The sequence below is a fragment of the Zootoca vivipara genome, chromosome 10 (assembly GCF_965207765.1).
Source record: "Zootoca vivipara chromosome 10, rZooViv2.hap1.1, whole genome shotgun sequence".
Classification (NCBI taxonomy): domain Eukaryota; kingdom Metazoa; phylum Chordata; class Lepidosauria; order Squamata; family Lacertidae; genus Zootoca; species Zootoca vivipara.
In genome coordinates, this window is record NC_142593.1 from 46,598,137 (window position 1) to 46,624,495 (window position 26,359).

General features: G+C 43.4%; 1 protein-coding gene across 4 annotated transcripts in view; it reads left to right on the top strand.

The window, feature by feature from the left end:
* The window catches only part of PRLR (prolactin receptor), a 109,217-nt gene that overhangs the window by 22,427 nt on the left and 60,431 nt on the right, over positions 1-26,359 (top strand). Inside the window, exon 1 of one of the 4 annotated variants that reach the window (XM_035100528.3) lies at positions 4,804-4,979. The exons of 1 other annotated variant lie outside the window; for it this stretch is intronic. The gene's annotated coding sequence lies outside the window, so the exon portion shown is untranslated. Of the gene's footprint in view, positions 1-4,803; positions 4,980-18,927; positions 18,982-26,359 lie in introns of those variants that run through there. 2 more of the 4 variants (XM_035100529.3, XM_035100530.3) reach the window with 2 other exon arrangements.

The following is a 26,359-nucleotide window of genomic DNA, read 5'->3' on the forward strand; positions in this document are numbered from 1 at the left end:
CAGAATCGCAAGAAAAAAGAATCACATACAAAAGTATTTAAAATGCATACAGTAAACTGCAGATACTAATTGCATGTATATATATATAAATAAAATCTGATATTTCTTCCTATTAAACTACTCCTTGAGACACTGCTGCCAAAAACTCAGCTACTCCCGCAGTCACCTTATCAATGTCAGACAGGCAGAATCCGACATTTCCACCATGCTGCGGTGTCAGAGCACCCAGAAGGGGGGAAAATACACGTTCACGCAGCATGCTGTGCAGTGGACAATGAAAGAGAATATGCTCTACACTATCCGGCACATTCAGAGAACATCTACAGTATCTCTTGTCTCTGGGAGTGTTCCGATATCTACCCCTGACAAATGCAGAGGGAAATACATGTATGTATTCCCCTTTTAAAGGTGCCATTGTTGTGCTAGAGCATTTTAATCTACAGCAAGCTTGCAGTTTAAACACATTTAATTTGTGTGCATTGGTGGGGGGCTATGGCCCCGGGCACATTTTTTGAGAGGGCGCGATGAGGCGCCCCCATGACAGGCTCCCTCATTGAGAGAAGCCTTGCCTGGACTAGCCTTTGGAGTTGGAGTGGTGATAGCAGTTGCGCCTTCTCCTTAGGGCAGCACAAGACAACTCAACTAATTATTACTTAATTTAATTAGTATTAATTCAACTCCTATTGGATCCAGCACCCATTAGACCCAGGAATTTAAGGGAATCAAGTCACCCATAAACTCATGACATTACCCTCTTCAAAAAACCACACATCTGTCCCAGGTGTGCAAAACACAATTGCAGCTTCCTTGTAGAAAATGGACACAGTTTAGCAAACACATTACAACACATATTAACAAAAACGGATAATAAAACACCATTAAACTTTTGAGCCAATAACAACACAGGGTCAGCTTATCAGGTGTAGTTTTGCAACGTTCTCAGGCAGGAGTTGCAGGTGTTGCAAGTCACTAGGCAGCTCCCTCGCTATCCATGTCCCTTGGTCCTCCATACACCATGACAGCATTGTCCCCCTTAAACACCTCCACTAAATGCCCTCACAAAAGCCCATGTTTACAAGTCTTGCTCACAAGTTCCCAGGGGCTGCAATCAGCTGAATGGAACTGGCTTCGGCTGCTAACTCTTCCCCCCCAACTCACTTACCGCTTCATTTGGAACCAATTAGAATACATAGAATCATAGAGTTGGAAGAGACCACAAGGGCCATCCAGTCCAACCGCCTGCCAAGCGGGACACACCATCAAAGCATTCTTGACATATGGCTGTCAAGCCTCCACTTAAAGACCTCCAAAGAAGGAGACTCCACCACACTTCTTGGCAGCAAATTCCACTGTTGAACAGCTCTTACTGTCAGGAAATTCTTCCTTAATGTTTAGGTGGAATCTTCTTTCTTGCAGTTTGAATCCATTGCTCCATGTCTGCTTCTCTGGAGCAGCAGAAAACAACCTTTCACCCTCCTCTATATGACATCCTTTTATATATTTGAACATGGCTATCATATCACCCCTTAACCTTCTCTTCTCCAGGCTAAACATACGCAGTTCCCTAAGCCGTTCCTCATAAGGCATCGTTTCCAGGCCTTTGACCATTTTGGTTGCCCTCTTCTGAACACGTTGCAGCTTGTCACTATCCTTCTTGAACTGTGGTGCCCAGAACTGGACACGGTACTCCAGGTGAGGTCTGACCAGAGCAGAATACAGTGGTACCATTACTTCCCTTGATCTAGATGCTATACTCCTATTGATGCAGCCCAGAATTACATTGGCTTTTTTAGCTGCTGCATCACACTGTTGACTCATGTCAAGCTTGTGGTCTACCAGGACTCCTAGTTTTGAAATGGAAGTTTCCTAGTTTCCAATATGGACCAGTATAGCTCTTAGATTCATTTTCAGTGTCCTTTTTGACAGGGGCTGCATAGAGAAGGAAAAACAGGTAATAACTGACAATCAGATCTTTTCTGTGGTTCTGTTTTTATTGATTGTTGCATCTTATTTCACAATGATTTGATCATATTTTGTGTATCTTTTTTTCTTTATTTCCATCATTATAAAACCATTAATACACAATTTATACAAATCAATGCCCGTCATTCCTAATTTCCGATTGCAGCATCAAGCACAGAGATCAAGGAGGAGGCCTCTTGAGTAGTATCTATTATGTCCTTAAGTCTGTTATAGATTTCTAGTTAAATGGAAGCCATCTTGTGGTTTTGTTTTTAATGAAAAGATGCAGTATAAATACGTTTTAAAGGAAGGGTGGGATTTTTTTAAAAAATGTAATGAATCGATCAATTAAAACTAAAGTTCATAGGAAGGAAGAGCGTAGGGGTTGCACTGGGCAAATGTGAGCCAATACACTTGAAGTTACTTAGGGTACAATTCTGTCCCTTAGTGTTGGCATTTTGGGAAGGAAATAAGGACGGGACATAGGTTAGGGCCCCACCAGCCTCCATGCCTGGAAGGGAGAGTCTTTGGTACTGATGGGACTCTGCTATGATGGGAGGGCAACTGTCACAGGTTCTGCTGCTTGTAGCTGGCAGAAAGTTGGTGTGGGGGCCCTGGAGACTTCAGAACGACAGGAAAAAGGAGCAACACCCGAGACCCATTTTTGTCTCAGTTCATTAAAAAGTGATCTCATTTTTGAAAATATTAAAGCCTGACTGTCACCCAGATGTGTCTCACACCATAAACAAAGCACACAGGTTAGTGAAGGCATGAGAAAGATCTGAGTAACAACCAGGCTTTATTTTATCAAAGACGAGGATCAATCACTGCTTGTTTATCCCAGGTTCCTAATATATCCCAGGTTCCATATATGCAGCACCAATTCCTTCTGCAAGCTCCATCTTGGAATGGAGTCTAAATGCAAATCTTAGGACTGTAGCATCCAGCCTAAATTTTGTACTGTTTTCTTTTTTCCTCATCCCCCTCCCTTTGCTTTGTGTACCGCTTAACCTGATAATATTTTTATTTAAATATTTATAATCTGCAGTTTCATAAAGGATACCAAGGCAGCTTGCAACATACAAGACATCATAAAACCAATTCATAAATATTTATAAAACATAACCAAAAACATCAATAAAGCATCTGTAAATACTGGTCAACTAAAAAAAATCTGAAGAGGTTCCTGCCGAATCTTTGCTGGCAGGGAGTTCTATGGGACAGGGCCTGCCACGCTAAAGACTTGGCCCCTAATGGAAGTCAACCGAACCTGAGAGGCATGGGGAGCCACCAGAAGTGCCCCATTGTTAGGAGCAAGCCTGCAATAAATCACACTGTGCATGTTGGAGTTAACGCTTTAATAGCAAAAACATGTTCTGCACAGTAGTGTCAGGCCTAATGAAGAAAAGCAACTCACCTCTGGTAGGTCTTGTCCCCATGAAACAGTTGCTGAGACTGAAGGTCCCCACCTCCCCACAGTTGCCTAAGCCTCCTCCTCTCCATGGTTTTCTCAAGCAATCTGAGACTGCACCTGCACATGGCCAACCTCTCCTCTGCCCTTTCCATGCCTCTTCTGGTTCTAAGGGTCACAGCAGGAGGGGGAGACATCCATGACATTTCACCAGCCTGACTCATCTCTGCCTCTTGCCTCTGTTCTGCCACCCTCCTGCTTCAGCTTCTGCCTCTGGGCCTTCTGGTCCAGCTTCTGGACTTCTACCTGCCACAGACTCCCTTCTCACTGTTACTCCTTCAGCTTCCGCCACCGCCACCCAGTCTTCTTCCTCTTCTCTCTGTGACCACTCATTGTTGTCCCACCACCAATCCCTGGGCTCTGGTCCTTTTCCCCTTGGTGGTTCCCCAACTGGTTCCTCCCACCATTCCTTTGCGTCCAGTTAGTCCATAGCACCCAACAAAGGATCTCAGTGATTGAGGTGGATCCTTGGGCCCAAGTTATTTAGGGTTTTGTGAATTAACACAAGAACCTTGAACCTGGGCCAGTAGTTTCTGATAGACAGTTCTGGAGAACCAAAAAGCTTACCCACAGCTTTGTTACAATTAGGTTGGTCCTACAAATAAAGGTATTATACAGCTGTGGATTTACCTCCTTTTTCATAGTTCTTGGGTGCAAGGAGAGAATCTTCCATGTATAAACATATTATTTCAGACTTGCTAATGAACAGGGATTGGGGCATTAAGTTCCTCTGATCCCTTCTTTTCACACTTCTCTATAGGGTTCCATGACATCCATATCTGAAAATGGCTCCTATGACACACAATTCTGCTACTTGGGTGAACAAAACTTACCTGATTATCCTGGCAAAAATTCTGTCCGGTGCTGACAGCTGTGGCTGTTTCCCCCCCTCCCTCACTGACAGAATCTCTGTCAAGCCTCTTCAGATAAATTCTAGTCCTGCTCCTTTCACATTAGTGCAAAATGGCACACAAACCACTGCCAGCCCCTTTCAGATTCGAAAGGCTTTGCTATTTCTCATGTGTATGGTTTTTCCTGCTGTGCATATGGACGTCTGCAAGCCCTTTGTAGGGAAAGTACATCGACGGTGAATTTAAAAGCATACGCACAAGTTTCTCTTATGCACTTGGACATAAACACAGGCACCTTAAAAATGTAAATCTGAGGCTTAAAATATGTCTCCATTGCTACATCCATGTAATCTGTCCTCTGTAACCTTGTAAAGCTGTCAGTCTCAGGACATTTAGCATAGTGAAGAAAATCATTGTTTTGCCTGCAGCAAGGAACATTAATGTTGCAATCCTGGCTCCTCCTCCATTTCCCACCGAGATGATTGGCTGAATATCTAAGGCTCTAAGCTCCAAACTGTACAGATTTTCTCGTTCTGCCTGTGGTTGTGCTCCTTTCGTTTCTCCCGGGTCTTGCTTTCTCTCTGGATTTACTGAATCAGTTGAAAACTCTCTTACCAACACTGGGTTTTAATTTTCCCCGTCCAGGAAGCCTTTCCCGAGCTGGCATGGATTGAACCAGACTTTGTTACTCAAGTGTGAGTACTGTGGTTTTAACCTAATCTTACAGCTGGTCTGTTCTTTTAAATAGAGAGGTTGCCTTTTAAATGTACGTACAATATAACATGGTCTGTAATTTTACTGACGGAGCAAGGGAAGCTCTTTGTACCTTCATAAAACGAATATCAAAGTGTTATAAAACAGCACGGTGTGTGTGATCATCAGCAGCTGGTTAAGGATCTAATCGTTTGCTAGTTTGGCGAGCTCTGCTAAAAACAGCAGAAAGCAAGGACCTGTTGCTCGAACTGTTTGCATAATAATTTGTGAGGCTGTATTGACTTCCTCCAATCGTTTAGGAGGCATTTCTGGGTTGTTGTGGGGTTTTTTTTGGGTTTTTTTAAAAACACATTGTACCTGTAGGCATCTCGTGATGCCACTCACCTTTTGCACCCCATATGGGTGTCACTTGAACTTGCTGAAACTGCCTTCATGACCTCAGACTTAACATCCAATGAAAATAAGTTGGAGGTGAAAAACACACAGCTCCTCCAAAGGTACATGTGGAACTAACAGCTGCTTTTCACCTCCCCAGTCTTCCTGAACATTGCAGTCATCATCGGAGACCTTCCTCCATGTTTCCCCACCTTGTGAGTGGTTACTAGAGCAGGCATAGGCAACCTTGGCTCTCCAGATGTATTGCAACTACAACTCCCATGATCCCTGACTACTGGCCCTGTTAGCTAGGGATCATGGGAGTTGTAGTTCCAAAACATCTGGAGAGCCAAGGTTGCCTATGCCTGGACTAGAGAGTGGACCTTTCTGGCCATGGTCCAAGGAAGCTACCAGGTACTTCCCCTGGAGATATTTGGGGGACAGGCACAAACTTTCAGTTTTTCCTGGGCATTCAAGCTACTCTGGAACGCTCTCTCTATGGATCAAATGTGCCAGGTCCTGTGGGGCAAATCACTCCCCCCATGTTTTTGAGGGGGCTGGGTCCCCTCAATGCTCAGAGGGTGTTTGGCTCCCCCCCTGGCTCCTTATGTGACATCACAATGTTGCATTGCGCCCCCCCCAATCATCTTGAGAAGTTGGTGCCTCTGCTAGGAATACTTCCAATTCTGCTTAAGTTTTGATGGCCGCTGTAGGCAAATCATTTATAGCTTGCAGCTCTTTCAGTCTTAAGATTGCTGCACCCATGGTTTTTCCCCACACAGAGGTGTGAAGGAGAAAGAGTTGGATGCTTGTGTGCATGTCTAATATCATTCATGAAGATGCACGGGGAGATATTGATAAACATACAGACCATTCCTCTGTGTATCACTTGAAAGGCCAGTGTCATTTTCAAATGCACTCAGTGTCTCCTTCACTGTTGAATTTTTAGGAATATTAAAAACTTACTTGGGCACCTGATGGCTGAAAATCCTGGGAACCTTCAGATTATTAGTTCAGAGTAGGCGATTGCTTTTAGGAAAACTGTTTTAATTGTATTGTTTTAGTATGTCACCCTGGGCTGCTTTGAGAGAAGGTGCAGGGTATAAGTTCAATAAAGAAATACTGCTATTACAATGTCATTCCCCCCACCCCCCAGAGCATTTTCTGAGCATATTATTACAATGAAAGGTAATTCAGCAAACATCTGGCAGGCACCACATTACAGCTCCCATCAGCCCAACGGTCAGGAATGATTGCATCTGAAGTCCAGCAACATTTGGAGGGCAGCATCATAGGCTGCCCCTACTCTAAATGATGGATGTGCTCCATAAGGTTTGTGGATGGATGTGAGTGTTTGCACACACACTAGGAATGTCCAGACTTCAGTGATTTGTATGTAAGCTTTGAAAAAAGAGAGATAATGGTTCTTCTTATTTAGCTTCAGAGCCCCGCCTTTCCTAATATTGTTTCAGATGATTGGTTTTCTCTTTGAGGTTTCTTTTCCATGTTTCTCCATTAGGACAGTTTCCCCGGGTCCTGGAAAACTCCAGATTTGATTAGATCTCCTTTGAACCATTGTAGCTGAAAAGCCAGATGCTACGTACAATTAAATTAAATCAAATCCAAGATGGGAGTTTTGCTTACTTTCAAATTACTTGCATTATGGAGTCTTCTTGTTTTTAAAAAGAGGTGATATGATGATAATATGTTAAGCAAGTTTGATTTAGAATGGTTAAATTGAACTTTTGTCACACTAGGGTGAATCTTTTATGGCATAGCAGTTGCTATGTAGGAAGGTAATAATGACATGGACCGAGCATTTCCACAAGAGATTTAAAAATGCATCTGAGCCTCTCTTGTACTGTTCCAGGTGTGAGTGTTACTGTGGGGTGGAAGAGACAAGGAATATTAGTTATGTGCTCCAGTCAATATGTATCTAACTTTGGGGTGCAGGCATTCTAGATCTAGTTGCATTCTAGATCAATTGGCACGAATCTGATTTAAATCTCATCTGTAGGGAAGGGGGAGTTGCTTTAAGGCAGACATAGGCAAACTCGGCCCTCCATATATTTTTCGACTACAATTCCCATCATCCCTGACCACTGGTCCTGCTAGCTAGGGATCATTGGAGTTGTAGGCCAAACATCTGGAGGGCCGAGTTTGCCTATGCCTGCTTTAGGGCTCCTTAACACAACCTGCTTACTGTGCATGCATCCTGATTTGCTAACTCAAAGCTCATGCAGAGGTTAGACTGTGTCTAGACTTTACTGAGCATTTGTTCTGATTTGATTGTGGCAAGGTTCTGCAGGGATGGTCAGACATCCTGATTTGCTTGTCTGATGGTTATAAAGCGTCTCGTTAACCATCCATTCATCCTACACTTTTCTGTGTACTTCTTCAACACTTCAACCACAAAGAATCCATATCTATCTTTTTTTTGTAAAGTGGATTTGTTCTGCTAGGGTGACAAAGCACTTTATTCCATGTTAATTGTGCCAACCTAAATTTCCAGCATGTGTTTCCTTGAATGCCTCCCATGAAATGCTGTCTGTCTGGGGGGTGACCTTAGAGGATGTCAATGCAATGCTTCAAATTGTACCTTCCCCCAATTGCAGTGTTTTGACACGTTGCAAGGAACAGCACCTGGGGGAAGGGATTGCAGAGGGAACATGGTGGGTGGTGGAAGGGTTGAGCACCCTTCTTCCCACTGGCTGCTTCTCCCTTGCAAATCGCTTTCTCCCTCGCCCTGACCACTATAGCTTTGCTTCACAACTGTCCCTAAACCCTGTGTCTATTTGCTCCTATCAAAGAGGTGTTCGAAAATATATGCATCACACCAGTGCACTCTCAAGACAGTGGTGGGATTAGCGGCAGGTCTCTGTTAAGTACATCAGGCAAGAAATGTGGGTTTGTTGTCTAAACCAGTGCTCCCCAACATTTTTATCGCCGCGGACCAGTCAACATTTGATAATTTTACTGCGGCCCGCTGGGGGGGGGCGTTGATTGCTTATATTTTATTTAGATTGTTTTGATTTAATAATTTTAATTTAATTGTATTTAATGTTCCTTGGGTGGCCCGGTACCAATTGATCCATGGACCGGTACCGGTCCGTGGCCCGGGGGTTGAGGACCACTGGTCTAAACCACTGAGCCTCTTGGGCTTGCCGATCAGAAGGTCAGCGGTTCGAATCCCCGCGACTGGGTGAGCTCCCATTGCTCTGTCCCAGCTCCTGCCAACCTAGCAGTTCGAAAGCACACTAGTGCAAATATATAAACAGGTACCGCTCTGGCGGGACGGTAAACGGCATTTGTGTGCGCTGCTCTGGTTTCACCAGAAGCGGCTTAGTCATGCTGGCCACATGACCCAGTAAAACTGTCTGCGGACAAACATCGGCTCCCTCGGCCAGTAAAGCGAGATGAGCGCCGCAACCCCAGAGTCGTCTGTGACTAGACTTAACTGTCAGGGGTCCTTTACCTTTTTTAAAATGTATGAAATGGCCCTTAGGGAATTAGATGCATTTGTGTGATGCACAGGATTGCTGCAGCCCATCGCTTGCTGGATAGCATTTGGGGTGTGTGTGTGTGTGTGTGTGCAACCTGTATGAGTCTACAATGTCTCTTCCTGCCCTGCCCTGCCCTGCCCTGCCATTCATAGTCTGTGTTATGAGATATCTTCAGGGGATGGGAAGAGCAACTCTCACTTCCACAATTTGTGCCCCTGACGTTCATCATTTCTGCAATTCTTATATCGGCTCTGTAAGCTGTCACTAATATTCCCATATTACAGATGGGAGAGGTAGTACTGAGGCTGAAAGAGTGCCTTACCTAAGGATGCCTAGTGAGTTCGTGGCAGAAGCCCAGAGTTGAGCTGGATTTCCTGTGTCACAAAGTTGCTTCTATGCTGCACAAGGGCTGCAGGGAGCTGATGCTTTTGGGCCCCCCTCAATCTTTTGTTTTTTTTCTGAGGAGCCATTATTTTTTCTGAGGACCTCATTATTTTAAAATTTGTTTTGATTAAAGGTTTTTTTGGGGTTACAAAAGTACATAAGGCATCTCTATTTTCCGTTCATAGAATCCTTTCTACAGATCAGTTATATTCGATGTGAGACATTAATGTTGCAAACAGTATACTGTATGGTTGGGGGAGAAGAGAAGTGTGGGGAGAGAGCAGGGGGTAAGGGGGGGATATTAAATGTTCATTCCCTTATACAATGTATGTCAAAGGTTTCGGTGTCCGCGTCACGTGGGTAGGTTCTTTTTCCATTCGTTTGTTTTCATTGGCATTAAGAGAAGTTGGGGGCCCCAAGACCTGGTTGCTTGCCTTCAGTTGACTGCAGTGAGTTTTGTTTGCGTGTGTGAGAGGGAGGGGTTGTTGGGTCAAGTTAGCCTTATCAGTTTATATGCTGGGTTGCTGTGGGTTCCTGTTTTCACCTTGTTGGGCTATGTATGCAGTAAAGGAGAGTCCTCTTGTATGGGTCCCCGTGCTTGTTTCAATTTATTGATTTAACTTTTCTAGTAGGGCTGTTTACCATACAGTTTGGTACTGGTAGTCTATGTTCACTCCTGACTGGTCCCTCCAGTGTCTGGTTATGATGTTCCTGGCTGCTGACAGTAGGTGGCTTATGAGTTCTTTGCAGTGTGAGTGTGCATTATTGTCTTGGGAAACGTTCAATAGACCCCCTTCTGCATTGTTGAGGCTGAACACGGAGCCGTTGCAAATGCAACTTCAGGGCATTGTGTGGAGCCCCCTCAACGTTCTTTGGAATACGGCATCTATGATGCTGCGCAAGTTTGCTGAATCTTTCCCACAAGCTATGATATCTTGGCTTTGAATTTTCTTATAGGTTCTTTAACCTTTTGGTTTAAGCAAAATTAGACTTTATATTCTGGGTAATTTACCCCCTGACTGCTTGGGAGATTTTTTTGTTCTTCTTAAAGTTCATAAATCCTCCCTTTATCTTGAATACTTGAAAAGTGACTTTGACTCTTTACAAATGTTTATAAGTTCCCTTTTCCTTCTGAGGAAACTGATAAATTATTTACAGTGAAACGAGACTTTTAGCCGGCAACTCTTTAAGGTTTGAGTAATTTATGTTTTTTTGAGTATTTATACAGTACATCAATTAGTTTAGCTTCACTATAATTTATATTCTTCACTTTAATTCTATATACATCTCATTTCAGGGATCTTTCACGGTTTAGATTCGTTCTGTGCGCAAGTTATTAAGCAATGTGAAACTGCATGATGACACCAAACATGCATCATGCATGTGTGAATCAGGCATACATCATGTGTAGACAGCCCCACTATCTTCTTCTCCACAAGCGAGCCTCCAAGTTGCAGAATATCACGAGACTCTTTCAGCCTTCTTTAGAGAGATTAGTCCCCTAGTGCTGAGACACTCCCTTTCTCCAGGGCAGAAGAGTGGATTGCCTACACCACACAAACAAGTCTAAGCAGTGAGCAATATCTGGCATGTAAATGTGCGATGAATGCCATCACCTACCATATGTTTAAAGCTGGCACTGCTGCCTGATCAAACTGATATCTAAATGAGCCATGGGCATCCTACAAGTGGTTTAACAAATTCATTTAAAATGAGTTCATCTGAGGATTTGGAGCTGCAGGTCTTGCAACCAGTTGATTATAGGACTTGAAGGGAACAGATTGAAGGAGCTGGGATGGGAAGGTAAAGGTATTTCCATTTTTTGTTTTCATGTACACATGGGCTGGAGATGTTGTTGTTCTTGATGTTAAATGTATTATCTGCCATTCACCAGCTGGTTAAGATTAGTTTAGGTCTCACACTTGGAAGTGTGGAAGTACCATTCCATTTTGGAAATGGCAAAGTGCTGGTCTCGGTGGAAGATTTGCTTCCGAAGGATGCTTCCAGACTGTTGCTGTGTTTGGGTGGAGTTCAGTCACATAGCAGCAAATTCAGGTTGTGCAATTAAAGCTGGTTTCGAGCTCTTGCACAACAAAACTGCCCAAAAGATGAGACTTTTTGCAATAAGGAAGGTGATGAGGAAAATGCACCGGGAAGTGGGAAATAAAATATATTTGATGCAATGTCTTCTAACCTCCCCACAAACAAATCAGGATGAATTCTCAATAAACAGGTCACCTGGAAGCAACCCAAGTGTCCCTGGGAATCAGGTGGTAGCCACCTTGAGTGAGGTATCCCCAACAAATATGAAATGTTGTTTAGTCGTTTAGTCGTGTCCGACTCTTCGTGACCCCATGGACCATAGCACGCCAGGCACTCCAGTCTTGCACTGCCTCCCGCAGTTTGGTCAAACTCATGTTCGTAGCTTCGAGAACACTGTCCAACCATCTTGTCCTCTGTCGTCCCCTTCTCCTTGTGCCCTCCATCTTTCCCAGCATCAAGGTCTTTTCCAAGGATTCTTCTCTTCTCATGAGGTGGCCAAAGTATTGGAGCCTCAGCTTCACGATCTGTCCTTCCAGGGAGCACTCAGGGCTGATTTCCTTAAGAATGGATAGGTTTGATCTTCTAGCAGTCCATGGGACTCTCAAGAGTCTCCTCCAGCACCATAATTCAAAAGCCTCAATTCTTCGGCGATCAGCCTTCTTTATGTTCCAGCTCTCACTTCCATACATCACTACTGGGAAAACCATAGCTTTAACTATACGGACCTTTGTCGGCAAGGTGATGTCTCTGCTTTTTAAGATGCTGTCTAGGTTTGTCATTGCTTTTCTCCCAAGAAGCAGACGTCTTTTAATTTCGTGACTGCTGTCACCATCTGCAGTGATCAAGGAGCCCAAGAAAGTAAAATCTCTCACTGCCTCCATTTCTTCCCCTTCTATTTGCCAGGAGGTGATGGGACCAGTGGCCATGATCTTGGTTTTTTTGATGTTGAGCTTCAGACCATATTTTGCGCTCTCCTCTTTCACCCCCATTAAAAGGTTCTTTAATTCCTCCTCACTTTCTGCCATCAAGGTTGTGTCATCTGCATATCTGAGGTTGTTGATATTTCTTCCGGCAATCTTAATTCCGGCTTGGGATTCATCTAGTCCAGCCTTTCGCATGATGAATTCTGCATATAAGTTAAATAAGCAGGGAGACAATATACAACCTTGTCGTACTCCTTTCCCAATTTTGAACCAATCAGTTGTTCCATATCCAGTTCTAACTGTAGCTTCTTGTCCCACATAGAGATTTCTCAGGAGACAGATGAGGTGATCAGGCACTCCCATTTCTTTAAGAACTTGCCATAGTTTGCTGTGGTCGACACAGTCAAAGGCTTTTGCATAGTCAATGAAGCAGAAGTAGACGTAGCCCTCTTCTATATAGAATGCCTCTGGCTTGGTATAGCTGAAGCACTATATTTCTGAAAACCGTATCTCTGCCCAACAGATACGCTTTTGCCATAAGGCAAAATGGTACACACTACGTTTTACTCTTCCCCTTCTCCATTCTTAAGTGTGCCTTTGTTGTGCCCTGCAGCACAGCAAGGCCCCACCAGAGCATAAGGCAGGGCAAATTTCAGACAGGAGGCAAATCGCAGTGAATCATGCTGCGTTCTGGGGAATGCAGAGCTGTGAAGTTGCTTGGGCAAGTCACAAACTGAAACGGAGCCTTTCTACAGTAGCAGGTGCAGTCTAATAGTTAGCACCACCTGTTCTCTACTGAAAAGTGACCATCCTTCTCCAGTAACCTCCTGCTGCAATTGAGCAGGAGAGCCTCAGGTCTTCCTTCTGCAGTGGAGTCATCTGAGCCAGATGATGGCAGTACCACATCCTCCAGCTTGGGGGGGGGGGGAGTTGGTCTTGCATGCCTTTCCTCTTCCACTCCAGAGTCCATCCCTTCCTCCCCATAATATCTTAGAATCATAGAATTGTAGAGTTGGAAGGGACCGTGAGGGTCATGCATGAATCTTTTTGCCCAGGGTGGGGCTCAAACCCATGGCCCTGAGATTAAGAGCCTCATGCTTTTCTGACTGAGCTAGGATCATGGCAGTCATCTTGGCACAACAAGCACAGCATGTTCTCTTGTCTGGCTGCCTGTTTGACAGGGTCTTTAAGTGTTCCCCAGCATGGGATCCCTTCGTTTTCATTGGAACAACTTACATCCTTTGTCACAGATGGGTGAGCTGCCACTTTTGTGTAATAAAGAGACTTTGCTGGAAGGAGTCCAGCACAGTGGATGAGCTAGATTGCTCTGCTTCTGGATGGCCTGTTTTTCCCATTAATTATGGGCCCATCAGTTTATGCAAAAAATGAAAACATTGGCTGGCAAGGAATTGCTCTGCTCTTCCACCTCACTGCTAACAATATTAACTCAGACTGTCAAGAAGACAAATCCTCAACAGGAATCTTCCATAATTAAGGCTGTATATTTCTCTAGTTTAAAGACCTACTGGATCAGCACTAGGGACAGAGGAATCTCTAGTTTCTCACTTTTCCAATCTTAAATCCAGTTTTCCACATTTCTGAGTCAGTTTGCAATTTTAAATTCATCAGCATTTTAGTGCAAATTTCATTTGATACACACTTTTTTTGCAAGCAATATTTCCTAATATAGGCAATTTTCATATTTTCACTAAGATGCACATTCTTGTGCACATTACTTTGTTGGAGAGCTGCACCACAAAATTTGGAGAAGAGCTTTTTTCTTTTTTTTAAGAAGAGCTGTGTTTTGGTTCACTGTTTTGGAAAGCACAAATTAGGCAGGTTTACATTAAAATCATACCCAAACCAAATTTCTACCCCATTCGTTAGTTGACACCAAGAGGCCCTTCCTATATTTATGTCAGGATCCATACCACTTATTTGCTCCCAGTTCTGATGAGAGTATGGTAAAGGCTACAGAGGAACTGAAGAGAGATCAGAAAGATTGCAGGAAGTAGGTAGATCAGTCTGACTTTTTAACCGGAAGGAGTATGAAAATCAGGAAATTGTTAAGAGTTGAGGCCTGAAAGAAGGATGAACTGTGTCCTTAAGTTGAAGCTTGTGGATCGAACATGGGGTGTTCCAAAATATAATTAAGAATTTTGAAATGTATTTCACCACATAATCTCAAATACCGCTTTGCTGCTAATTATACTGGGGTATATGTCTTTTTCCCTTTTAGAGGTTCTAATATAGTTTTACTGAGAACTCCTGACTGCATTAAAACTGCCTGCCAGAGGGCCTCCTGCCCTCCTCTGGAGCCCCATAAAGGAGCCCTTTGTTTTAAATAAACACTGTCAATACCAATTTATCACTACTGTTGATGAAAGACATTTGGCTCAGTTCACAAACCAGTTAGGCACCTCGGTTTAAGTACACAATTGGTTCCGGAAGTCTGTACTTAACCTGAAGTGTACTTAACCTGAAGCGAACTTTCCCATTGAAAATAATGGAAAGTGGATTAATCCGTTCCAGATGGGTCCATGGAGTACTCAACCTGAAGTATGAGTGTAATTGGTTCCGGAAGTCCGTACTTAACCTGAAGTGTACTTAACCTGAAGCGAACTTTCCCATTGAAAGTAATGGAAAGTGGATTAATCCGTTCCAGACGGGTCCACGGAGCACAGTACTTAAACTGAAAGTACTCAAACCGAAGCGTACTTAAACAGAGTTATGACTGTATTTGAGTTCAAGCCAGATTGATTACTTCCGTTGACTTCAAGTGATGATATTGCCACTGAGTTTTGGACAGCCCAGCATATGAGGCAGACCAAATCATTTTCAGCCCCAAAACAAGAGGCTGGGCCCACTCACTCATCTGTTTATCCACGTACTTGCCCAGTGGCAGAGGAAGCCTCTCTGGCACCTGGGGTGGTGCAAACCGTCCATAGGGAGGGACGGGGAGCAGGGCACCCATTCCTGCCCCTCTGTTTTTGCTCACCTGCCTCTCCCGCCCTCTCCCCTGCCTGCCTGCCGCCTCCGGACTCAGGGCCCGATCTGGCCTGGCGGCCATGCCAGGGGGCACTCCACCACGACGGCCAGGCCAGGGGGTGTGCTCCACTGCGACGGCCAGGCCAGGGGGCATGATCCGGCATGGTGGCCAGGCTGGGGTGTGTGATCCGGCCAGGCCAGGGGACGCGATCTGGCATGGTGGCCAGGCTAGGGGGTGGGATCCAGTGTGGCCGCGATCAGACTCAGTCAAGATTTTGTCACACACACCCCTCAGGAATGGCGCCCCCCACCGCCCCCACCTTCCTCCACCTCTGTACTTTCCTGCTTACTCAAAACTCTCCTCTGGACCACTAACTCTGACAGTGCTTGCTCTGCAGTAGGAAAAGCTGGGCTTTATGATTGGGCTGGTCTTGATTTGTGATGGGTAATTTGGAACCCTCCCAAGCAGCTTTCAAAAGTCAAATGTGTGCATGTGTTTTCCTAGAATTTGATCTATCACATGTTTCTGCTTTTAAGAAATTATAAAAGATGGGGAAGATAAGCTACAGCGGAGAGACTTCTAGAGAAGTCTGGCCTTTGTATTCAGGCCAAATGAGCTGCCTCAAAAGGCAAATAGCTCTGGGGTAATTATGGAAATGTATATATGGGGAGGTGCAGAAATGAAGCACAAACTACTTATGCAGATTGATCCTCAGCCCCCTTGGATCATCTGGCTTGTGTCTAAAATAGTGCTAAGTCTGCTTCTACAATGGAACTTCACAACCACAGACCCTTGAAGGGACATCTCAGATTTACAGAACCCATCTCCATTTCTGATTTAATCCCAGAATGCCCCTCTTTTCCTTTGGACATCCCTATTTTCATCTTTCTTGGGTTCCATGATCACTACAGATGGTGACAGCAGTCATGAAATTAAAAGACGCCTGCTTCTTGGGAGAAAAGCAATGACAAACCTAGACAGCATCTTAAAAAGCAGAGACATCACCTTGCCGACAAAGGTCCGTATAGTTAAAGCTATGGTTTTCCCAGTAGTGATGTATGGAAGTGAGAGCTGGACCATAAAGAAGGCTGATCACTGAAGAATTGATGTTTTTGAATTATGGTGCTGGAGGAGACTCTTGATTGTCCCATGAACTGCAAGAAGTTCAAACCTATCCATTCTGAAGGAAATCAGCCCTGAGTGCTCACTGGAAGGACAGATTGTGAAGCTGAGGCCCCAATACTTTGGCCACCTCATGAGAAGAGAAGACTCTCTGGAAAAGACCCTGATGTTGGGAAAGATGGAGGGCACTAGGAGAAGGGGACGACAGAGGACGAGATGGTTGGACAGTGTTCTCGAAGCTACGAACGTGAGTTTGACCAAACTGCGGGAGGCAGTGGAAGACAGGAGTGCCTGGCGTGCTATGGTCCATAGGGTCACGAAGAGTCGGACACGACTAAACGACTAAACAACAACAACACCACCATGATTTGCCACCTTACTGTATTAAGAGGCAATAGCAACCTAGAACATGCTCTCTCTCTCTCTCTCTCCTTATTGAGAGAAGAAGGGGACAAGAGAGGACGAGATGGTTGGACAGTGTTCTCGAAGCTACGAACATGAGTCTGACCAAACTGCGGGAGGCAGTGGAAGACAGGAGTGCCTGGCGTGCTATGGTCCATGGGGTCACGAAGAGTCGGACACGACTAAGTGACTAAACAACAACAACAACAACAAATTTTCATCAGAGAAATGTTGGAGGGTGTGGAGTTATCTGACTCCCGAGCCATCTGAAGGCAGCCATGTATAGGGAAGTTCTTTCAATTATTTTTAATCTGATCAGAATATCAAAGAAAGAAGTATTTGTGTGATACTATAGCAATTTTACTACAGAATACAGTGCAAAAATCAACATGTCTTAGTTCTACTGCCCACTCAGAGATAATAAAGCGCTCTCTCTCTCTCTCTCTCTCTCTCTCTCTCTCACACACACACACACACACACACACACACGGAACATAAGGGAAGGAGCTTTAATTCTTGTACCAGTGAGTCAAGCATGCAGTAATATTGCCATTTTGATGACACATCCATACTTGTTCAGCCTTGTTAACCTTTAGAGGAACAAGAGAAAGCTGTTGAATCTACAAGAAAAATGTATATACTGTTGGCATTTGTCTGTGAAATGAGTTTGTAAGCTTTAAAAGGTCTTGCTGGCTCCAGTCCAAAGGACTTTGTGCTCCTACATTTGCGGTATTTTGAAGTCAATTTAGTGGCTCAGCAGGGTTTGTATGGGGAAAGTGAATGACAGCCGTAGCTCTTTAAGACAGGCCAGATCATAAATTAGAGTTAGAAACTAGCACCTACTTAGAATGTAGAAGGTCTCAACCTTAGTACTAGGAAAACTTCTGATACACTCTCCTAATCAGAATTTCCTTCTTGATTTTGGAGTTCTGAATGAACTGGGTTTGTTAGAATAGAGTTGGATGGGACCTCAAAAGTTACCAAGTCTAACCCCACATCTTCTCTGATGGATGCCCTTCTAGTTCTCACTGTCGAATCAAATTAACTCCATCGGTTTGACAGTCCTTCAAATATTTTTCATTTATTTCATTTAAAAATATTTATATGCCACAATATATATAGCTATTATTGTAAACTGCTTTGTTTTTTTAATAAGAAAAACACATACAAATTAAAACCAGAGACCATCAATTAAAGACCATCAATCACAGAAAGATGTGTTATTAGTTGCTTAGAGAAGCTGGGTAGAATAAAAGAGTGTTCAGCCTGCGTTTTAAAGATTGAAAGAGAAGGCACCTGCTGAATCTCTATTGGCAGGGTATTCCATGACAGTGGGCTGAAAAATGGTTTGAAAATTGTTAGCTTTTGTCTCTTAATTGTCTCTTCTCTGGGCTAAATATACGCAGTATGAAACTTGGTCTACCAAACTGAACCAATGCTTTAGAAAGCCTCTATAGTTCTGTCGGTTTGTTTTTTCATTTCTGAGAGTGTGTACGCACATTTTATTTTAGACTCAATGAAGCACACGTTTCTTCTATATAGTCCACAAACAATCTAGATCTATTGCATACAGTATTTATTGCCCCCCGGAAAGTGCTTCTTGAGCAGGGGTCAGCAACCTTTGTCAGCCGTGGGCTGGTCCACCATCCCTCAGACCATGTGGTGGGCTGGACTTATGTTTTTTTTGGGGGGGGATGAACAAATTCCTATGCCCCACAAATAACTCAGAGATGCTTTTTAAATAAAAGCACACATTCTACTCATGTAAAAACACACTGATTCCCAGACCGTCTGTGGGCCGGATTGAGAAGGTGATTGGGCCGCATCCGGCCCACGGGCCTTAGGTTGCCTACCCCTGTTCTTGAGAAACAGGTTCCATTCCAAAAATGAAAGCTCGTTGACAATTGATTTTCTCATTACCCCACTGCATATCCATTTGAAAAAAAAGTTGGCCGTCTCAGCAGCGGCAGTTCTATCCACCCCTGCCCAATGACATTGTGGGTGGGCATTTACCAAGATGGTTATCATCACTTCCTCCTTCCCTCAGCTGGGGCATGTGCAGGAAGGAAAAGGCTTGCATAACCTAATCAAGGGGAAGGTTTCCAAATTTGTATCAAGTAACTACACCCATCCTTGTGGACGGCAGGATCTAGGATCAATCTAGATTGAAAGCAACATGCTGAGGACAAGCATATGAACGATGCCAGAATGAGGAAAAACTACATTTCTGTGCTACAAGCAGGTTAGTGTGAAACATTCTGAGTGTGGCATAGACTGCTGTGAGAGACCTGTGGTTCAACAGGGCCAATTCTGGGGTGACTTCCAATACATGTTTGGTTATTTGGGTTATTTCTTGTAAGAAAATCTGTAATATTTATTTTAAAAGCAAACTTGATGAGAGTATTTACAAGCTTGAAGGCTTGAGGGAAGCCAGAAGCGAGAAATGTTAATGTTAAAGGTTTGAATACCTTCCCCCTTAAAATCAGTGTGGAGCAGGAGCTGGATTGCACTCCATAAATTTGCAATACTTGGCATATGGGGAAAAGTTGAAGGGAATGAGTGATGCTTAGATTAGGAAAACAGAAAATTGAGACACTATTTGCAGCATCAATCATTCAGCTAGCGAGATGCAAAACACACATTCTTATCTTTTTATCCTCTCGCAGATAGGCTCCTGTTTGGCTAATTATTTCCCTGAGGTGGGAAGAGATACTTTGATTTGTGGTGACTCATAACATGATGAACGATGGCAGAAGCTTATTCACACTCTTGGAGTATCAAATGATAGCTGCAGTTACCATATGAATAACACCTTTAGTGGTATAGCTATAAGAGACTGCCTTCTGCTGTAGCCCATCTCTGCTGTTTACACAGGCTCTCCCCACACTCGGAGCTGAGTGACATTGAAGAACAGTCATTGGCACTGTCCTTGTGCGATCATAATTTTGAATGCTGCTCAGTGCAAAACAAATAAAAGCCCAGCATCTCCTATCATATAAGATATAAGCAAAGGTAGTGATGGGACACCTGCACTGGACAGGAGCACAGAGTGGACATTTGGAAGAATCAAATCAGCTGTCAATGTAGGATAACAAGCCTCGTATAACCAAAATGCTTGTCTAATTAATGCATGAAGGGGTTAATGCCATAGAATAAGTTGTCCTGCCTGGCTTCACTAAGATTACTCCCCCTCACCTTGAGAGGAATGAAGTCAAGCCTATTGTTTCTCTGTCTGCCATGTGAACTGTGTGTAAAGAGGTCTGGACTGGTTGTTCCAAGCTCTCAGACCACATGAGGTTAAGCAGAATCCTTCTGCCTGATATGCTGGCACAGGGAGTTATGGATGGTGGCGGAACATTCACAGAGGTTGATGGATCCTGCATGGTTATGCCGCCTTCTTCTGGGAGAATATTCTGGTGGCAAAACTCCCAGAACTCCCATGTGTTATTGGCAATAGTTTAACTTGGGAGTCGAGACTTATGGGCAGGACAAGTCCTGTGAGAAGAGCCAAAGAGGATGACCTTTGAGATGTGCTGTACCGTGTTTCTCCGAAAATAAGACACTGTCTTATATTTATTTTTCCTCAAAAAACCTACACTATGGCTTATTTTCAGGGGATGTCTTATTTTTTCCTCCTCCTCTTGATGTGGCCGGCATTGCTGCTGCGCCTATCACTATGTCTTATTTCGGGGTATGGCTTATGTTCCTTGAATGCCTAAAAATCCTGCAATGGCTTATTTTATGGCTACATCTTATTTTCGGAGAAACAGGGTATTTGTGCCACATCTTCTATGGTTTCTGATTTTGATTGACAAATCCTGTGGATAGTTACAACTTCGTAACATACAGGATGGTCTTGTATGCACTGGCTGCAAAAAAAAGTAGGAAAAGGAAGTTCGATCAAATCACTATGAGTTGTTTTGGCGATACAGAGGTTTAATCTGAAATCAAGCTAAATTTAAGCTTGTTGGTTTCTCTGGTATCTTCTCTCTCTTACATAGTGGATGTCAGCTTATTATGGATGGATGTTTTGTATTTTATTAATATTATTGCGACAAGTTTGTCATAGTCTTTGGCTAGAACAGGCTTCCTCAAACTCTGCCCTCCAGATGTTTTGAGACTACAATTCCCATCATCCCTGACCACTGGTCTGCTAGCTAGGGATCATGGGAGTTTAGGTCAAAAACATCTGGAGGGCCGAGTTTGAGGAAGCCTGGGCTAGAACAATAAACTACAGTGGTACCTCTGCTTACGAATAACTCTACTTACAAATGTTTCTACTTACGAATGGAGCTCCGTCCGCCATCTTGGATGCGGTTTAGATAGGAGTTTTTCTACTTACGAATTTTTAGATAGGGTTGCTTCAACTTACGAATTTTTTCTCCCAATGCATTCCTATGGAATTCGACTTACAATTTTTTTCGACTTACAAATGTGCGTTCGGAACGCATTAAATTCGTAAGTAGAGGTACCACTACTGAACTGAACTACAAGTGAGGCTCCACTGAACTGGGAACAGAGAAATGAAATGGCTTGCAGTTTCAGGTAATGTTGAGTGACATTCACAATAGCTGTGCAAACTTGAATAGCAATGAGAACTGAAATAAAAAAATTCCTTCAGTAGCACCTTAAAGACCAACTAAGTTTTTATTTTGGTATGAGCTTTCGTGTGCATGCATGTTGAGTGACATTCACAATAGCTGTGCAAACTTGAATAGCAATGAGAACTGAAATAAAAAAATTCCTTCAGTAGCACCTTAAAGACCAACTAAGTTTTTATTTTGGTATGAGCTTTCGTGTGCATGCATGCATGCACACGAAAGCTCATACCAAAATAAAAACTTAGTTGGTCTTTAAGGTGCTACTGAAGGATTTTTTATATATATTTTGCTTCAACTCAGACCAACACGGCTACCTACCTGTAATGAGAACTGAGTCAGCTTTTGGGAACTATTGTGAAAAGGTGTGTGTGTGTGTGTGCGTGCACGCGTGTGCCTCTGTATGTGTTTAAATGCAATTAAGCAGATTCACAGTGTATTATATCAGAAAAAACACTGCCAGTATTTCATACCTGCAGTAGCTAATTGTAACTCCATTCCATTTTTTAAATACCGGTATATATTTTGACTTGGCAAACTTTGAAACACTTTGCTCCAACATCAATTTTCTCTTTCTTAATACATAACATTCGTTCTTACAAACATAGTAAATATTGTTTCTTGGCACATGGATGATTAGAAAGGAGGCATGTTTCCTCAAAAAGAAAAAGAAAAACCCACCATTTACAAAGGCACTTGGACCACAAAGGTACACACTAGCTGCATTGCATTTGCATTCTGTACAGTGTTGTATCTGGTTGCTCAGAGGATAATTTTCCCAGACAGTTGAAGGTGGTTTTGAAGATGGGTTGCGGCTTGTGGTGTGTATATATATATTTTTCTCAACTTTTGCCTTTGATAAACAGATATTGTCTCAAAACCTGCCTCGCCTGTTTAGCTACAGTGGCAGTCAGATCAAAGATGTGCTCTGTCATTTTTCTGAGCCAAGTACTGTATTGCAAAATTTAGAGACATGCAAAAGTCTTGGCATAATTACGTTCCAAACCACACATTAGTCCAGGAGGTCAGTTTGCCCTGCAATTCACAGAAACTGAAGTCTTCAATCCTTGACAGAGGTGATGCTTTGCTGCTCTGCAAATGGCTTAAGTTCAGATTTGGTTCTGCAGGGACATTATATAAAAGCCTATTTTGACATGAAGTGGTATATAAATTAAATCATTGTCATCTTTTTCTTCCTTGAGCCTTTTAAGAACCCAGTGATTGGAGGTCAAACTTGCATCATTTTCCTGCCTCAAAGAGTTGTCTTTTTCTTGATTATTAATGGAAATAGCCACATGTGGGTTCATCTGTGTGGATCTGGAAGAGGTCCTTAAAGGAACAATTAAGAAAAGAGCTATGAACCTGCATGAGATGAAAAATCCACAACAACAGCTAAAGCATATGACAGAGAAATAAACAATTAAAGGACTTGAAACAATGAAGTGCCCAGGTGCTCCGAAGACACAGTGTTCAAAAGTCTAATCTACCTGAATATAAACACTGCCTTGGAAGCACATCAACTTTATAACCGGCACTTTTTCTGCTTGAGAATAACAAACGAACAAAAAACCCTTTCATCTCCCTTACAAACTAATGTAGCAAATGGTATCAGTATGGAATTGGCAAAGGTCTGCTTTGTTCTTTTACCTTTTTTACTGACAGAGCAACTAATTAGCCCCTTGGAGGGAGAGAAACGAAAACCGCAGTTGGGATATTACAGGATAATGCTAAATGATAAGTGTCCATAGTGCTTTCTGTTGACTAAATAACATAACCACATCATGTATCCTTTTAAAGGCTTTGATTAACACGTTTTTGGATTTAAGTGATGCACCTAGTTTCAAAAACGCCACCGGCATGAAGTTTCCTTGTCGGATGGTGCCAGTGGAGACCTATTTTTAAAAAGCGGACTAATTAATGTAAAGTAATTAGGATACTGTTGAATTTTTCATTGGAAGTCCCTCCTCATTCATGTTCCGACATCCTGCTTCATGTTCATATCAGTTCAAAATGTTCAAAATACAACTAGATAATGCAGGTGAAGTAACTGTTGGAACAGCATAACCTTGTAAGGTAACTCTATATTATTATACTCATATTGCAGATAGGGGAACTGAGGTCAGTGAGCACCATGATTTGAACCAGGGACATCCTGACTCATAGCTCAGCCTCTTTACACATTTAAAGCACATGACTTCCCTCAAAGAACCATCGAAACTGTAGTTTACCCTCGCAGATCTACAGTTCCTAGCACAGTTCTTAGCAGACTACTGTTCTCAGGATTCCTTAGGGCAAGTTGTATGCTTTGAACGTAAGACTCAGACACAGTCTCTTAGCCACTGTGCTGAACCTGCAGCACATTCTTATGTGGCATCTGTTAGCAGCTTTGTTTCCCATTTGGGGAGAAGTGGGTTGCGAATTGAATATTTGAACTACATCAGCAATTAAGTACTGACGACAGCTTCACACTTCAGCAGAGTCATGAACACATAGCTTACAAATTTGCACACATTAAATTGGCTGATCTTCAGGAAAACGAAACAGCTGATGAACAGCCCTTTGTATTGCTACTCCTGGTGTCATTTTGCGGCTGCCAAATGGTTAAACTTTTTCAGAGTCTGGTTGCATTTAAAGGCGACCTTATCTGATTTGCACTTTTTAAAACAACACAAGAACTAAAACACAACCTCCCTTCAGAATTCTGCAGCGGTGCTTTTCTCCAGCCAAGTAATGGGTGCAAAAATGCACATACTGTGCCTTAAAATGCATAATGAAAACAAAATAATATGCAGGAAATGCATTATACTGGAGGGGGGGAATGCTGTGCAAAAATGTGTGCATTCAGCAAAATTGTCCATAATCAATGTATGTAGTAGTGGTGGTAATAATAATAATAATGTAATAGAAGAAACCTAGACAGCATCTTAAAAAGCAGAGACATCACCTTGCCGACAAAGGTCCATATAGTTAAAGCTATGGTTTTCCCAGTAGTGATGTATGGAAGTGAGAGCTGGACCATAAAGAAGGCTGATCGCTGAAGAATTGATGCTTTTGAATTATGGTGCTGGAGGAGACTCTTGAGAGTCCCATGGACTGCAAGAAGATCAAACCTATCCATTCTTAAGGAAATCAGCCCTGAGTGCTCACTGGAAGGACAGATCGTGAAGCTGAGGCTCCAATACTTTGGCCACCTCATGAGAAAAGAAGACTCCCTGGAAAAGACCCTGATGTTGGGAAAGATGGAGGGCACTAGGAGAAGGGGACGACAGAGGATGAGATGGTTGGACAGTGTTCTTGAAGCTACAAACATGAGTCTGACCAAACTGCGGGAGGCAGTGGAAGACAGGAGTGCCTGGCGTGCTATGGTCCATGGGGTCACGAAGAGTCGGACACAACTAAATGACTAAACAACAACAACAACAATAGAAGAAATCTGTGCTGAAGTGATGATGAATTTTCATGAGGACTTGGGTTTAAAAACAAGTTCCCTACCTCTGGCCCTAAAGTATTATCCAGACCTTACAGTTCCTTGTATGCTCGCCTCTGCAGCAGAAAATGCTCCATGCTCAAGGAGCACAACTGAATCTTGGCATTCTCAAAAAGAGATGTTCTCAAACAACATGTTAAGCTAAACACATAGTTTGGCAATGCGCTCTTGTTCTTAAAACTTTAAATGGCAGCCAGTTTGGCGGAGGAGGGTTGATCAGGATTGGTGCATAGGGTTAACCCTTTCCTCAATGCCAGAATTATTGACCCCAAACCCCCTACTCTTCCCCCAAAGCCACTATTTGACACACAAAGGCAACTTAACATGCAGTTTGTCCATAAGCTCTGACACAAATTTATTATCCCCTTTTGTTATTGTATCACACACACACACACACACACCCTCAGTTTAGCAGGAGTTGGGTCTGACAATGTGGAAGAACATTTCCAACATCCTGTGCACTAATACAGTGCTCATTGTTAACTTTGAACTCCAATAACTTAAAAAAGAACTTTTGACGTTCTCAGAGGCATTGCTCTATATCCCTCCACTAAGTGAAGTAAGGTGGCTAGACATCAGAGACGCCTTGTGCGTGAAAATTCTGTCCGAGAGGGGATCATCCCTTGGCACAACCTTTATTTGGTTTTGAGGTAAACTTTCTAATTTGCCCAGGATTTTTAGTTTTGCTTTCTTTTTTGTGTTTGGTTTGTAACTGTCTGCGGAAATGCTTTTTGTTGCGCTTTCATGTTTCACGATGTGCAGCAGGTATGGGATATTTTTTTGGTTCCTCATACTTATAGGGATCAGCCTCACAGGCCAGATCCTGATAGGTATGTGTGGAACCTATTGGCATGTGGTCAAGTCAATCGCATGCCATCGTTATTCCATCACACAATCACACAATCAACAGGTGGCGGGGGGGCTTTGCCAGTCTCTGCTTAAAATGAGAGTGCTGGGGGATTTGCAAAGCCTGTAAGACAGCCGCACACTCCTGTTTCAGCCTGAAATGAGGGCAGAGGGAGCTGCCTTTAAGCGCTTCTCAAAAGTGCTCTTTGAAGTATCTGTCTTCCTCTTACATTGAAAGGAGAAGGGTGGTGGCTGCCTCAAGCAACCCTTCTCCTTTAAGAGTCCTGCACATAACAACCAGTCTTTCCAAAGGCACCTGCTTATCTCCTCTCCCAATCATCTGATTGGGAGATGAAGAAGTCTGATTGGGAGATGAAGAAAGCAGCTGCCTTTGGGAAGATCACCTGCGTGTGGGAGAGTCCTGCATGCTTCCCCAAAGACAGCTGCTTCCAAAACAGGCAGCTTCCTTTGGCAGTGGGTGCCTGTTCCCAGGGGGGGGCAGGTGTGCACAGCCAAATGGAGCCCTGGCTGAGTTGCCTGATACTGATGCTGCTTTCATCTCTTGATTTCAGAAGCTGGAAGGAAATGCAGGGCAGGGCAGGGCAGGGAGCAGTCTCCATTGAATGGAAGCCTCTTCCCCGTGCTTGAGCAAGGTTGCACTCCTGCAGCCCATCAGGTGATGGGCAGAT